This window comes from Macrobrachium rosenbergii, chromosome 4 (genome assembly GCF_040412425.1).
Source record: "Macrobrachium rosenbergii isolate ZJJX-2024 chromosome 4, ASM4041242v1, whole genome shotgun sequence".
In the NCBI taxonomy this organism is placed as follows: domain Eukaryota; kingdom Metazoa; phylum Arthropoda; class Malacostraca; order Decapoda; family Palaemonidae; genus Macrobrachium; species Macrobrachium rosenbergii.
This window is the reverse complement of record NC_089744.1, coordinates 58301238-58317742: the sequence shown is the minus strand read 5'-3', so window position 1 is coordinate 58317742 and position 16505 is coordinate 58301238. Positions and strand designations below refer to the sequence as shown.

At 36.9% G+C, this 16505-nt stretch overlaps 1 long non-coding RNA gene and 1 pseudogene across 1 annotated transcript in view; one reads left to right on the top strand and one right to left on the bottom strand.

The window, feature by feature from the left end:
* LOC136834951 (uncharacterized) overlaps positions 1 to 16505 on the bottom strand; it is a 207905-nt gene that overhangs the window by 10364 nt on the left and 181036 nt on the right. The window contains exons 4-5 of the long non-coding RNA XR_010851936.1: positions 12654 to 12740; positions 7661 to 7718 (exon numbers count right to left, since the gene is read on the bottom strand). This is a non-coding gene — a long non-coding RNA (uncharacterized lncRNA). The remainder of the gene's footprint in view (positions 1 to 7660; positions 7719 to 12653; positions 12741 to 16505) is intronic.
* Positions 1735 to 4360, top strand: LOC136838365 (uncharacterized; annotated as a pseudogene).

Sequence of the window (16505 nt, the reverse complement as noted above, 5' to 3'; positions counted from 1 at the left end):
ACACACTTGGACAACTGATTGCCATATTGCAGGGGCAGGGAAAGGCCCAAATCCTTGGGTGTTTTTTGGAGATCAAACGGACTTTTCCTTAAAACTGAGAAAAATGCCTCTTAATGTCAAGCATTTGAACAGAATCCATGGGAAATGAACACATTTCGTATTACTGATTGCCATCCGGCTGCATTGCAGGGGGAGGCTCAAATAGTTAGGATGCTTTGGGGAGCCAAATGTTCTTTTCCTTAAAACAGAAAAATAAAGCCAATTGGGAAACAATTGATCACTATGCATGGAAAATGGCCACATTTGGACTATTGATTGCAATCTTGCAATATTGGATGTCAAACAGACTTTTCCTTCAAATGGAGAAAAATGCAGCCTATTGGCAAGCAATTGAACATAACCCATGGAAAATGGCCACATTTGGACACCTGACTGCAGTCTGGCCATATTGCAGGGGTGTTTTTTGGAACTCAAACGGACCTTCCCTTAAAACTGAGAAATATGCAGCCTGTTGTCAAGCAAGTGAAAACAATGAATGGGAAATGGACATACTTGGAGAACTGATTGCCATCCAGCCATATCGCAAGGGGGGGGGAACCCCCAAATAGTATGGCTATAGCCTTAGGTTTTTTGGGGGGCCAAACAGAATTTTCCTTAAAACTGTGAATGACTATTGGCAAGGAATTGAACATAACCCATGGAAAATGGCCACATTTGGACAACTGACTGCAATTCGGCCATATTTCGGGGAGGGGGTGGGGGTTCCCGAATAGTAAGGTTTTTTTGGGGGGATGAAACGGACTTTTCCTTAATGCTGAGAAAAATTCGGCCTATAGGGAGACAACTGATCACTATTCATGGAAAATGGCCATCTTTGGATAACTGATTCCAATCCGGCCATATTACAGGGGGACAAAAAAGGCCCGAAAAGTTTGGCTATAGCCTTGGGTGTTTTTTTGGGGTTCAAACGGACTTTTCCTCAAAACTGAGAAAAATGCAGCCTACTGACAACCACTGATCACTATACATGGGAAACAGCCACATTTGGAAGAATGGTTGAAATCCAGCCATATTGCTGGTGGGTAAAAAAAAAAAGGCCCAAATAGTAAGGCTGGGTGTTTTTTTGGGGTGTCAAACAGACATTTTCTTTAATACGAGAAAAATACAGATTATTGGTAATCAATTGATCACTATGCACGGAAAATGGCTGCATTAGGACAATTGAATGCAATGCAGCTGTATTGCAGGGGACAAAAAAGGCACGAATAATATGTCAATAACCTTGGGTGTTTTTTGGCACCAAACAGACTTCCCGTTAAAATTGTCAGGCAACTGAACACAATCCATTGGAAACACACAGTTGGACACCTGACTGCCATTCGGCCGTATTGAGGGGAGGGGGCGGCAAATAGTAAGGCTTTAGCCTAGGTTGTTTTGAGGGGCCAAATGGACTTTACCTTAAAACTGACAAAAATAAAGACTGTTGACAAGCAATTGATCACTATGCATGGAAAATGGCCACATCTGGACTATTGATTGCCATCTGGCAATATTACAGGGGCAAAAAAAAAAAGTCTGAATAGTAAGGCCTTGGGTGTTTCTTGTGTGTTTAAACAGACTTTTCCTTCAAATGGAGAAAAATGCAGCCTATTGGCAAGCAACTGATCAATATCATGGAAAAAGGCCATTTTTGGACAATTGATTGCAGTCCGGCCTTACTGCAGGGGGGGGGAGCAAAAGCTTCGAATATTGGGTGTTTTTTGGGAGTCAAACGGACTTTCCCTTAAAACTGAGAAAAAATGCAGCCTATTGCCAAGCAAGTGAAAACAATGAGTGGGAAATGGACATACTTGGAGAAATGACTGCCATCCAGCCAAACTGCAGGGGGGAGGGGGACCCACGAATAGTAAGGCTAGGTGTTATTTTGGGGTCAAACAGACTTTTCATTTAAACTGTGAAAAATGCCGACTATTGGCAAGCAACTGAACATAATCCATGGAAAATGGCCACATTTGGACAATTGACTGCAATCCGGCCATATTTCATGGGGGGGAGGGAAGGGCCCGAATAGTAAGGGTTTTTTGGGGGGATCAAACGGACTTTTCCTTAATGCTGAAAAAATTCAGCCTATAGGGAAACCATTGAAACCTATGCATGGAAAATGGCCATAATTCGATAACTGATTCCAATCCGGCCATATTACAGGGGGGAGCAAAAAAGGCCCGAATAGTAAGGCATAGCCCTGGGTGTTTTTTGGGGGTCAAACGGGCTTTCCCTTAAAACAGAGAAATACAGCCTCCTGGCAATCAACTGAACATAATGCATTGAAAATGGTCACATCTGATCAACTTATTGCAACCTGGTCATATTGCAAGGGGGAAAAAGGCCCGAATAGTAAGGCTGTATGTTTTTTGGGTGTCAAACGGACTTAACCTTAAAACTGAGAAAGATGCAGCCTACTGGCAAGCAACTGATCATTATATATGGAAAATGGCCACACTTGGATAAACATTGTAACCCAGCCATTTTGCAGGGGAGGAAAAAAGGCCCGAATCAGTAAGGCTATAGCCTCGAGTGTTTTTTGGGAATTAAATGGACTTTTCTTACAACTGAGAAAAATGCAGCCTATTGGCAAGCAATTGAACACAATGAATGAAAAATAGCCACATTTGGACAACTGATTGCAATCCTGCCATATTGCAGGGGGCCAAAAAAGGCCCGAATACTAAGGCTATAGATTTGGGTGTTTTTTGGGGGTCAAACGGACTTTTCATTAAAACAGAAAAATGCAGACTGTTGGCAAGCAATTGATTACTAGGTGCTACTTTGGCGTGTTATCTACATGTCACGAATCTACTTTGGTATGATATCTACACAGGTTCGTTATCTACATGCCATGCAACTACTTTGGTTTGAGATCTAGATTAAGAAATAGCTTGTTGGGTCGTTTGTTAAATTCATAATTGGGTAACAAGCTATATTGCCTCCGAATTTCCCAATTGCTATCTAATTGGGTAACAAGCCTAATTTCTATGTTGTATCGTTTCTTAAAAGATAAAAAATAGGGCAGTCATTTACATTTCTTAAATTTTGCTGGCTTATACATTCGCTTAAAAATTTTATTCTGTAACTTAGTCTGTAGCAAAGCCCTTAAGATGCTCGCAAAGGAATTCTACAATGAAACCAGTGACGAATTTAAGACTTTGGCTTTTTTAAGAAGACATGGGCTTTTAGATGAAGAACAAAGTGTTTCACCATGTCATCAATGTGGTGGCGAGATGAAGGACACTCGGAAAAGACGGCGAAATGGTGAATTTATGCCTGTTCTTCGTTGCAGAAACCGTGGATGTCAAACTTTTCGTTCCGTTCGCAGAGGCAATGTATTTTTTCACTTCACAGATTTGAATAACAAAGTACACTGCAACCTTTCCCTTTGCCAAATTTTAGAGATTGTTTTTTTTTTTTATAGAAGACCTCTCTTACCATCTGGTAGAGGTAGTGAGGCAATATGTGATTGGTTTAACATGTGCCACGAAGTGTGTTCAGTGATTGTTTCAGTTCAAAATCGTGGTCAAATGATTGGTACTGAAGAAGAGCCTGTACAAATCGATGAAGCACGCTTTGCAGGACGGCGAAAATACAATAGAGGTCGAATGTTGCAAGGTGACCAAGCTCCAAATTCAACCGATAGTGAGGCTGAAGTTGACAATAACCGCAACCATGGCAGACGTAGAGATGGTCCGTGGGTGTTTGGTTTGAAGAAAGGTTTGTACTGCCGATATTTTTACGTTCCACGAAGAGACCGTGACACACTACAACCGATCATTCAGAGGGAAGTAGCTGAAGGTTCAATAATTCATTTTGACGAATGGCCGGCGTACTCTAATTTGAACCAACTCAATTTCCGCCATTTTACCGTAAACCATCAGCAAAACTACGTCGATCCTACCACTGGAACACATACACAAGCCATTGAAAGATCTTGGCTTGATGCAAAAATTCGTATACTGAAAAAATGAGAGGTTGCAATCAAGGAACATTTCAATCACACCATGACTACTGGTGTTGGCGGATAATGAAAAAAGAAGCTCCAGACTTCTTTTTAGCATTTTTAAGTGATGTGCGTGCTGTATACCGATAACTTTTTTTTTCTATAGTGTTATTAAATTTTAACCATGTCTCTTTGATATTTTTTATATTATTTTTATTTTATCCTGAAATAAAAGAATTAAAAAAATACATTTTGGTTATTTTGACCTTGTATATAACTAGCTAAATTAGAATTTGTCTTGTAGATAACACGCCAAAGTTGAATTCCGACGTTGTAGATATTTTGAACGTGTAGATAACACGCCAAAGTAGCACCGATTACTATCCATAGAAAATGGTCACATAGTTTAGGGGGGCAAAAAAGGCCTTGGGTGCTTTTTGGGGTTCAAACAGACCTTTCCTTCAAACTGGGGAAAACGCAGCCTATTGGCAAACAATTTAACACAATGTATGGAAAATGGCCAAAACTGGACAATTGATTGCAATCCGGCCATAATGCATGGGGAAAAAAGACCCATATACTAAGGCCTTGATGTTTATTGGAGGTAAAACGGACTTTTCCTTAAAACTGAAAAAATGCAGCCTATTGGCAACCAGTTGAACACAATGCATGGAAAATGGCCACATATGGACAACTGATTGCAATCCGGCCATACTGACAGGGGAAAAAAGGGGGCTGAATGTAAGTTTTTAGTTTTTGGGTGGTCAAAAAGACTTTCCCTTAAAACTGAGAAAAATGCAGCCTTTTGGCAAGCTATTGATCACTATGCATGGAAAACGGCCATGCTTGGATGATTGATTGCAATCCGGCCATATTGCAGGTGGGCAAAAAGGCCAGAAGAGTAAGGCTAATCTTAGGTGTTTTTTGGGGGTCAAACAGACTTTTCCTTAAAACTGCCAAAAATGCCACATATTGTCAAGCAATTGAATAGAATCCATGGGAAATGGACACATTTGCAATACTGATTGCCATCCGGCCACATTGCAGGGAGGGAAGGTCCAAATAATAAGGATTTAGCCTAGCTGGTTTTTGGGGGCCAAATGAACTTTTCCTTAAAACTGAGAAAAATGAAGCCTACTGTCAACCAACTGAATACAGTGCATGGAAAATGGCCATATTTGGACAACTGATTGCAATCCAGCCACACTGGGGGGGAGGGGCGGCAAAAAGGCCTGAACATTAAGGCTAAGCCTTGGGTGATTTTGGGGGTCAAACGGACTTTTGCTTAAAACTGCGAAAAATATAGTCTATTGGCAAGGAATTGATCACTAAGCATGGAAAATGGCCACATTTGGGCAAGTTATTGCAATCCGGCCACACTGAGGAGGGGCAAAAAAGGTCAGAATAGTAAGGCTATACAGTATAGCCTTTGGTGTTTTTTGGGGGTCAAACGTATCTATCCTTAATACTGAGAAATGTGCAGCCTATTCGCAAGGAATTGAACACAACAATGCATGGAAAATTTCCACGTTTGGACAATTTTAATAGTCTGGGCCTTTTTTGCAGGGGGGGGGCAGTAAAAAAGGCGCATACAGTAGCATTGGGTGTTTTTTGAGAGTCAACCGGACTTTCCCTTGAACTGAGAAAAATGCAGCTTATTGGCAAGCAATTGATCACTATGCATGGAAAATGGCCATTTTTGGACAATTGATTCCAATACGGCCATATTGCAGGGGGTGGCAAAAAAAGCCCGAATAGTAAGGCTATAACCTTGGGTGTTTTTTGATTGTCAAACACACTTTTCCTTAACCCTGAGAAAAATGCACCCTATATGCAAGCACTTGATCACTATGCATAGAAAATGCCCACATTGGACAACTGATTATAATCCAGCTATATTGCAAGGGGGCAAACCAGGTGTTTTTTGGGGTCAAACGGACTTTTCCTTCAAACTGAGAAAAATGCAGCCTATTGGCAAGCAATTGATCAATAAGCATGGAGAATGGCCAAATTTGGGAAATCTTGCAATTCATCCATATTGCAGGGGGTTAAAAAGGGCCCGAATAGTAACGGTGTGTTTTGGGGGTAAAAAAAACTGAAAAATGTAGTCTAATGGCAAGTAATTGAATACTATGCATGGAAAATGGTCATTTTTAGAGAACTGATTGCAATCCAGCCATATTGCAGGGGACAAAAAAGGGGTGAATAGTAAAGCTATACCTTTTGGTGTTTTGGGGGGATCAAACGGACTTCTCCTTAAAACTGAGAAAAATGCAGCCTATTGGCAAGCAATTGATCACAAAGCATGGAAAATGGCCACATGTGGACAACTGATTGCGATCCGGCCATATTGCAGGGGGAAAAAAAGGCCCGTATAGTAAGGTCAAACGGACTTTTCCTTAAAACTGAAAAAATGCAGCCTATTAGCAAGCAATTGATTATTATACATGGAAAATGGCTGTTTCTGGACAATTGATTGCTATAAGGCCATACTGCAGGGTGGCAAAAATAGTCCGAATAGTAAGGTTTTGAGTGTTTATTGGAGGTCAAGCGGACTTTTCCCTTAAAAATGAGAAAAATGCAGCCTGTTGGCCACCAACTGATCATGCTGCATGGAAAATCGCCACATTTTCACAATTGATTGCAATCCCGCCATATAGCATGGGGCAAAAAAGGCCTGAATAGTAAGCCCTGGATGTTGTTTGGGGTTAAACGGGCTCTCCCTTAAAACTGAGAAAAATGCAGCCTACTGGCAAGCAATTGATATTATGCATGGAAAATGGCCACATTCGGGCAAATGACAGCAATTCGGCTATACTGCAAGGGGGAAAAAAGCGCCCGAATAGTAAGCTATAGCCTTGGGTGTTTTTTTGGAGTCAAACGGAATTTTCCATCAAACTGAACATAATGCAGCCTATTAGCAACCAACTGATCACTATGCATGGAAAATGCCCACATTTGGACAAATGACTGCAATCTGGAAATATTGCAGGGGAAGAAAAAAGGCTCGAAAAGTAAGGCATAGTCTTGGGTGTTTCTTGGGGGTCAAAGGGTCTGTTCCTTAAAACTGAGAAAAATGCAGCCTGTTGGCAACCAATTGATCACTATACATGGAAAATTGCCACATTTTGACAATTGATTGCAATCCTGCCATACTGCAGGAGGGCAAAAAAGGCCTGAATAATAAAGCAGTAATATATATTAAGTAAATATATAGGTATTCAACCAAAAGGCTGGACCATTATGGGTCTACAGTCATTTTAAGCAAGGCAATGTTATATAGAGATTTAGTATCAGGAGTATGCTCATAATTTTCTGTATAAGCATTATCCTGCAGTTAACAAAAAATTATTCCTTGTCAATGGCACGAAGTAATATTGAAAGAAACTAAGTATGGGAAAAGTGAACTAAGTTGCATTTGAATATGATGATAAAGCAAGGTTACTGTGGTGAAACATTTACATTCTGTAGGCTATCATTTAAGAAAAAGTATATGACAACCAGGATTATGTTGCAGCTGACTGTTACCTAAATCACAGGAAAACTGAACGAGAAATATGGAGGATACGCAGGTATGCTGCTTCTAGGATGCACCACCTCCACTTGTCCAGAAGAGTGTAACGAAAAGGTTACTTTTGTCTGGGGGTCCAAAGTAAGGTCATTCCTTACCTGTACTGCCTGTGTGGTTATATCCTTGGGAGTGTTGTTTTCCGGAGTAATCTGTACGCTGCAAGAGGAAATATACGTTAATCTCTTGTAAGAGGGAACACTTTAGCACAAATTTTTCACGATAATGAAACGCATCTGCAAAAAGATGAAAATGCAGGATAGTAAATTCAATTTTATCTTTTATTTAAATTTTCATATCACCTTCCCGGACACCAAGATGGCCATGGACCACAGGTCAAAAACCCCTGCTGTAAGCTATCGCCCCCCCCAAAAAAGTAAATACACTAGACCTGTTTTCTTCATTCACATTTACAACGATTTGCAATTCTTCTGAAACATGCTAAGCAAGGGACTTAAGACCCATCGGACGTATCTAATGGGAGAAGTATTTTCGATACTAAAACATTTTAATAAATTTCTTGCACTTATTATAATTAACTGTCTTTTTTATAAAAAATAATTGTTGTGGTAGTGTATTTTTAGTATTTATACAAATTAAAGTAAAAAAGTAATAATTGGTTCATTCCAGACAACTGGAAAACCTATAGCACTTAGCTTTCTTAATTATTCTGTAAATTCCTGTCAATACGTTTCTAGAGTCGAAATGTTCAACATAAACAAACCAAAATGATTCAGATCTCACGAGTTCATTTTTTCCCCAAACCGCAACGGATAGTTATACTTTATAACAGAAATATGATTTCGCATAAATACCTGTCTTATTTTCTCGTACTTTTAACGAATTTTAACACAGTTTTCAATTTAACAGAGAACCTTTAATCCATTTCTACCTATGATGGATGAGGTTTCTTCTACAGACGTATCTATCCTCAATTGAATTTTCCATCTACATAAGGATGCTAAACTTAAGTGACTACCTTGAGTGAAAATATAAATTAGATTAGATTGCGCATTAGCAAAGAGATCTATCTACTAATAGCGGTTAATTAACAGCGTTCTTTTATTCATATATATATAATGTATATATACGAGTATATATACATTTATATGTATATATACATTTATATGTATATATACATGAGTATATATACAGCATATATATATATATAAATTTTTTTTTAAAATAAAGTTGCGCCATGATTACAAATTAAGAAATTTTCTGAAGGAAAAATGAAAAACTACAACTTAAAAAACAAAACATAAAATACCTTAAAAAATTTCTAATACAAAAGGTAAGCAGAGCCGGACCGACCTGTTCTGAAGCAATGTTACGACTGAAGAGAAGACGAAAGACTTTTTGGCCTACAGTGTGCCGGCAGAGGTCTGGCTGTTTAACAAGCAGACGAGTCGTTTAATCATTAACGATTCTAAAATTGCCCTTACTTTCAATAGAAGTTTTACACATTCTAGAATGATTTCTAATATTAGAATATATATACACATATATATTATATGGAATAACGTTTTATTTCATTCCGGCCTTTCCCCCATTGCGGTCCTGATATATTTGATTAAATGTGTTGAGGTTAAAAGTCCTATTATTTAAGCCCATTTAGAGAACAGATAAATCCTTGGTGGGTGGATCTCTCTTTATTCTGAAATAGAGGATATAGCTTATTCCGGTACACAATACAAATTGTAAATGGATTTTGTATGAGTGTTTCATTACTTTCGTAACTATTTACGAATACATGTCCGGCAAAAATGTTAAAAACACACACATATATATATATATATATATATATATATATATATATATATATATATATATATATATATATATATATATATATATATATATATATATATATATATATATATATATATATATAAATTATAAATACCGATATGTATATAGCGTACGTCTGTTATTAATTAAATTATCTTTTTAAGGCTCAGCTTTTGATTATTTCCATCTCTTCCTTTGCTTTAGCAACTAAATAAGATACTTCTGACCATTCAAGTGTCCCGAAATTTAAGAGAACAAAGATGAACGAAATTGCACTGGCTGTTTAAGCAACCGTACTGCGGTTTGAGCAAGAGCAGGTGACATCTGGGCTACAGCAATCTAACCCGACTAAACGCGTCGAATTTGTATCATCTGCAATTCATAGCCATGTATATCAGTCGCCAGGTAGCCACACGAAGGTATTTTAATTACACTTACACCTGACACATAAACTGATAGCAAGAATTCGCAACTTTAATTAGTGAGATTCCCAGGCCGGCTCCATTATTCAAATCAAGCCAGAGCGGGCATTCCTTTACCTCTGCGAGACGCGCCTCTCTCGCTACTTTCCAACTACCTGCGCGATAAACTTGTGCTTTATATTTGGCGTGAATCATGCCATCAAAACGTATTGGGCATTTTTCCCTACATGGAATTTAGGAATTGATTCATCGATACCTAAATACCATTTGAATACAAGAATAATCTAGAGAGAACAAGAAAAATATTGAAACAATGGATGTGGGAATGTTGTTGAAAAAGTCTTTCACTGAGGAACAAATATTAGGGACACAATAAAATGTCCATTCAAAGAGATTAGTTGGTAATTTAGTCACCACATATTCTGATTTTCTTTTTAGTTATGTGAATAATATTGTGTGTAAATGATAACAAAACTTGAAAATAAAAAAATTATGTCTACCATTCTAAATATTACATAACTCACAATGATTTAAGCCTATAATTATTCAAAATTAACAATCTCTTTTTTTTCCTCACTACACACACACACACACACACACACACACACACACACACACACACACACACACACATATATATATATATATATATATATATATATATATATATATATATATATATATATATATATATATATATATTAATAGTCACATTCATCTCCTGACTTCTCATTTCCTTGTGCTTCTTTGGAGGGGAGGGGGCAAGCTCAACGCCACAAGCTTAAATGTGAAATTTCATTCCACCAGGCAGGATTTAAACCAACACACACACACGTTCCAGCGACATGTGGGCTTACAGTGATAGGCGTACCCAAATGTGTTAGTGTGTTCTCCCTGGGACCCTTGTGCGATGGTTCGAAATCTGCCACGAGAGCTGTCAGTTCCGTTCATTTCCCGCTCCAAAATAGGTTTAGAGCGCAAGGCAGTTGAGAGTCTTAGAGGTCATGTGGCTATCAAGAATGCATAATTGTCTAGTGAAAGTGACCAGTAGGTCCTCTCTCTCTCTCTCTCTCTCTCTCACTATATACATGTATATATTACCAGTGATTTTGTAACACCAGGTAATTTATAATCAATGAGATTTGAGAAATCACATCTGCTCCATTGTGCTCTAATTAATATTCTTTAGCTGTTCTTTATCGTTTTCAACGTTTTCCTTTTGTTTTATTTATTAACCATTATTTTTCGTCCCATTATTACCTTCATCAATATTGTCTGAAGCGAGGTGCTTTCATAGATATCTAACAGAAAGCATTATGTACCCAAAGATACACCTTAAATAGTCGGTTGCAACAGGAATATGGACTATTTCGTAGATTTCTATGTCCAGAATAAAATTTTGACTTAAGATACTCTGGGGAATCTCTCTATAGAGGAAGCTCTGGTTTCTGCGTTATCGTAGATAAATTCAAGTTAGAAAACTTATGATCTCTATTTCTCCTCTTGCGGTGGGTGGTACTGTTGGTCATTTCATAAGCCTGGAAGGATACATTACAGGTAATAACCGAGCTTAATGACTATTATTATTATTATCATCATCATTATTTTTCATAATGTCACCAAGTTAAAAAGTTCAAATGAATCGCATTTTTCAAAGGTTATTCCTTTCAGTTATGGCGAAAATACGTTAAGCCATTTTAATTAACCATTTCGGCTTAAGTTGTAGGATTAAATTTTGTTTCCTATGAGATACAAGCTTGAATAAGAAATAGAGAGCTAAAGTATCTAAAACAACGGTTTCAATTATTTTATTCTAAAGGGCTCACGGGTATAGGACAGCAGAAAGTCGCATTTAAAAAGATCATTATTTTATAAAACATTTAACACATTTTCTGAATAAGATTTACCTCTCTTATCGAAAGAAGTCGTTAGTTTGGCAGTCTGTCTGTTTCTTTCTCTCCTTTTCCCATAAATTACTAATGAGTCAGAGGTAATTAGCGGCGAATTAAAGGTTAATGAGTGAACCCAACGCCATGTATTTTCCGAGCTATTTCAGGACTATGCACCGTTAACGAAATTCTGCGCCAGAACGACCTGGCACCGGAGACTTGTAGAAAACAACTTACCTGTCGGAACCGTCAAGATATATAGGCAACACTCACTTTACACTTTACTTGCGTTCGTGTATGTTTTCATCAATATCAACTCCTGTCTTTCATCGGCTTTATTATCAGTTATAATGTCAGTCGTTTGTTTATCTCCTCTTCTCCTTCTACTTCTTATTGATCTTAAGATAAAGATATTATTATTATTATTATTATTATTATTATTATTATTATTATTATTATTATTATATTATTCAAATCAAATTAGCAAAACATTTCCTGTTCCTAATGGTGAACTGAATCCTAAGTCGTCTATATTAATCAAGGAAGAGTTTCGGTCAAGGACAAGGAAACTGTAACCTGTGATAATCAATTTACACGGTCGATAACGGCTCAGAAACAGTTTTCATGTTGTGGCGGGGTAGAAGTTACGGTTTTTTACAGTAGACGACTCAACAATCATCGAGAAGCTCACAGCAGCTTACTGTTACTAAGACCGAAATAAAAATTCGCCGTGTTCCTGTGAAGGGGACATGATCCAACATCGAGCAATATCGATTATATCATGACTGTTCGATAGCAACAGGCATCAAGGATCCCTTTAAACTTTTGTATGGTGTTTCAAGTATGTTCGACTGTTTACCATCTATGCTAGTATTTCCTGGAAGCACTAACGAAATTTCAAAAACTAAAGCGGTACTTTTACATTCCCTAACATTTAACCTGCACTCAAACGGGCTACGGCTTTACTAGTACGTTTGCATGCTTGAACTCACCATTGTTTAACTCATGTCACTGTCAAATATCACCTCAGGATCACCGTTAAAGCCACCATCCGGATGAAGGCACTAATCTTTTTGAACCTGAAAAGACACTTCCATTTCAGTGGACATTTAAATTGCTTGCTAACAAGTTATTTCATTGTTAATGTTTACAACTCACTCTGCGATTGACCATTGAAAATTCACCTTTACCCAATGAACAACCATCAAACAGGTGATTTCTTAGCGAATACCATCTCACCCTTCAACTTATAGCTTTGCCCATCATACATCCAAGAATTGAGAAAGACATCCAGAAAATTTGGAATACATCTCTTAAATTTCCTCATTGACGATGCTTTTAACATATGCCTTTTTGTCAACGGAAAGTGAATAACAAATTCATAAAATGTCAGAACCTTTCATTTTATTGTTCTGGCCTTTAATTTTTTCCCACTGGCAATGCGAGCGAAATATTTGATAATATACATGTTTAAATGTATAGACACATGTGCAAGTACACATATATGTCCGAAGGACATACAGAAACTTTTTCTCCTTTTATTTATTGCAGTGGCCTTTCTTTTTTCATGCATCCACTTAAATTTATGTAGATGTCATGATGTAGATGTCATGTAAGTAGTTTAATTATCTGAAATATAAAGAAATATGTGAACAAAAACACTGAAATGAAACACCCAAATGACTACTGACTTGCATAAGTCTTCGACATAAATTGTATGCTCATGTAGCAAAATAATAGGAAAATGAACTCAGAGAAAAAAAGGCTTATATACAGTAAAACATGTAGAGTAAGTACGAAAAATAAATATATACATAACCAACTAAACAAATAAATGCATACATAAACAAACAGCAGACAATACTAAAATTTAAACACTTGAGCAAAGAGATGGAAATGGTAAGTTGCTGGGGCTGATGCCCTCGAAAATTTCGATGCTAATTACAAAAATTAATCAAGCAGTAAATCAAATAAAACTTGCGAGTAGCAGCAGCCATAAAACCGGGGGAGAACTCTCCAACAGCTTTATGGCAAAAGGGTTAAACACATCAGGCAATGTCCAGGATTAGTAAAACAAAATATCTGACGTAGGTGACGTTAAATATCGTAGCCGCTGTCGATATGGGAAACCTAGCAAACGGTACCTAAAATTCTAGCAACACTAAATACTGGTGGCGCTTTCAGTTCCTCGGAATATAATGTTTAGCTACAAAGATATCACCAATTAGTGTCTAATACTTATAATCATTAACTGCTGAACATCTTGTGTCGAATTAGGTCAAGAGTGTATTAACCTATGTTAGGATTAATATTATTTTCCTTTGCTGGTTGTATTAATGTAGTTTCAAGGATATTTATGGACAACACATTAATTTACACTCAAGTTTTTACACTCTTGACACAAGCCTTTACCTTGCCCTGTTTTATCGAAGTCCTTGAGTTAATCCTGGACTGTCTTTCCTCACCTGAAGAATTCATCCGAATGTAATGACCTCTGCATGCATTAAAATGGTTTTATAGCCCGTTAAGCTTTGTTGTTTGTAAAACAACGAAGTCTTCATCGTAGTCTTAGATTGTTCATTGTATGTAGTTTGAAATGCCAAAGAGTACGGCCAATGATCTTGCACTCAGTTAAAGCACTTTTTGTAGCTGCCAAATACCGTGTTATATTTCATATCAAGTCGGTATTCTCGTTAAAGAAATTATATATATATATATATATATATATATATATATATATATATATATATATATTTTTTTTTTTTTTTTTTTTTTTTTTTTCTTGCAATTCCACAACGGTGCTCCGGATAAAGAACATGAGAATACCTCATACGATACTTAGAAAGAGATATCAAGACTACGACTTTCATCATAAAGTAATTTTCAATTTTTATGTGACACGCACACACACACACACACACACACATATATATATATATATATATATATATATATATATATATATATATATATATATATATATATGAGCGTGTGTACATTTATGTACCTTTTTTTATTTTTAACGAAAAATTAAATCTAAATTAATACTGAGAACTAACATACTGTCATTTACGGGGGTTAGATATTGGCGGTTTCACAGATGGTATTCCATTTGAATAAGGATTTATTGGAGAACAAAGCAAACTTCGTGAATAATATCATCAGTGCTAGTTGCTAGCAGCAATATAGCGCGATAAGGTCACTCTCGTTCTTTTGACAAAAATCGAATCTTGAACGAGGGCCATTGAAATAAGGGATGGTCTCTTGAATAAAAAATCAATATATTATTCGCATTCATTGAACCCTTTTTTCATGCGTTAATTAACGGAATTCAATTTATCCATTACAGTGGTAAGTCAGGTCACAGCACGATGTCACATACAGGCGATGGCTAGGGGTTATAAATCGTACCGAAGTTGTGAATAAATTAAAGTCGGTGGCAAAGCATACGAACTCTCAGTTCCTGAGTGCGGATTTCCATCACAAAATCAGTATCAATAATGAGAGCACGGGAATAAATAGGGGGAAAAAAAGTATGGAGCAAATTTTAAGAAAAGCAAGATATTATAAGACTTGCAGGGTGATTCATCGGTATACATTTAGTACTTACTTGAATAGCTGGCATCATCATTTATACATAAGCCGGCTTATGTACTTTTCTTTGTGTCTCCGTAGTTAAGTACGTAATATGTGTGTGATATATATATACATACATATATATATATATATATATATATATGTGTACACACACACACACACACACACACACACACACACACATATATATATATATATATATATATATATATATATATATATATATATATATATATTTGTACAGATAATACCGAAGATGATGTTAATGAAAACCCAGATGTTTTCAGATAAATAACAAATGTGAAGGAGTTAGAAAACTTATTCAACCTGAATATTTCATAGGCTAGAGTATTGTACACAAAATTAAATAAATAAGGAGACAAAGATACTACTAACGCAAAACTTGATAACAGCTCATCTCCCTATTTGTTATTTGTTTTTTTTTTTTCTCTACTTGTTTATGTACAGGCACACCTCAATTACTTTACAATCATTGACTATTCAGTTGCTTTTCGTTGAGTTTTAACCATAAAAATCTCTTATCAAACCTTGGGCAGCACCACAGTCTTTAGTCAGTACACAGTATGAAGCCCTCTGTATCACTACGTATAATTTTCAATTTGCAGCTTAGATAGTCCAGGGGTAAAGAACCACACCTTGAACTATCGCACAATCTTGAGAACGGAAATATATATCAAATGTATATCAAAAGTACATTGCAATTACAAAAACATTTTAATATGGCCGTCATTTTTGACAGGACAATAATAATAATGGAAATCAAAACGTTCACGTGTGCAGTAGGTATAAATTTCTACCTGACACTGGGATCGATCCGAAGACTCTCCAGTGAAAGGCAGAGGCACTGTCAACTGAGCCGCAGGTCATAAATTACATGAAACTTTAATACATGAACAGTATACCTGAGAATTTAACTGGGCGGGCTGCAAACTTAGTATACCTGCGTCTCGCCTGAACTCGTATCACTCAGATTAATAGTTGGGACAAATCTATTGGCGAACAAATTAATAAAAGAAACATTCCCCTGAAAGAAATAGCACAGTACACCATTCAAGTCAATTCCGCAACAATGCAAGTCTCGGAATAAACTGACTGAAGCCCCCTACTAGTTGACCTACCACTACACAGTAAATTTTATAAAAATGCTCCCGTATGGAAGCCAATGTTTTCGCCCAGACCAAACTACAACGGATTGCCAAAATGAACGTCCAAAATGAGTGGAGTCT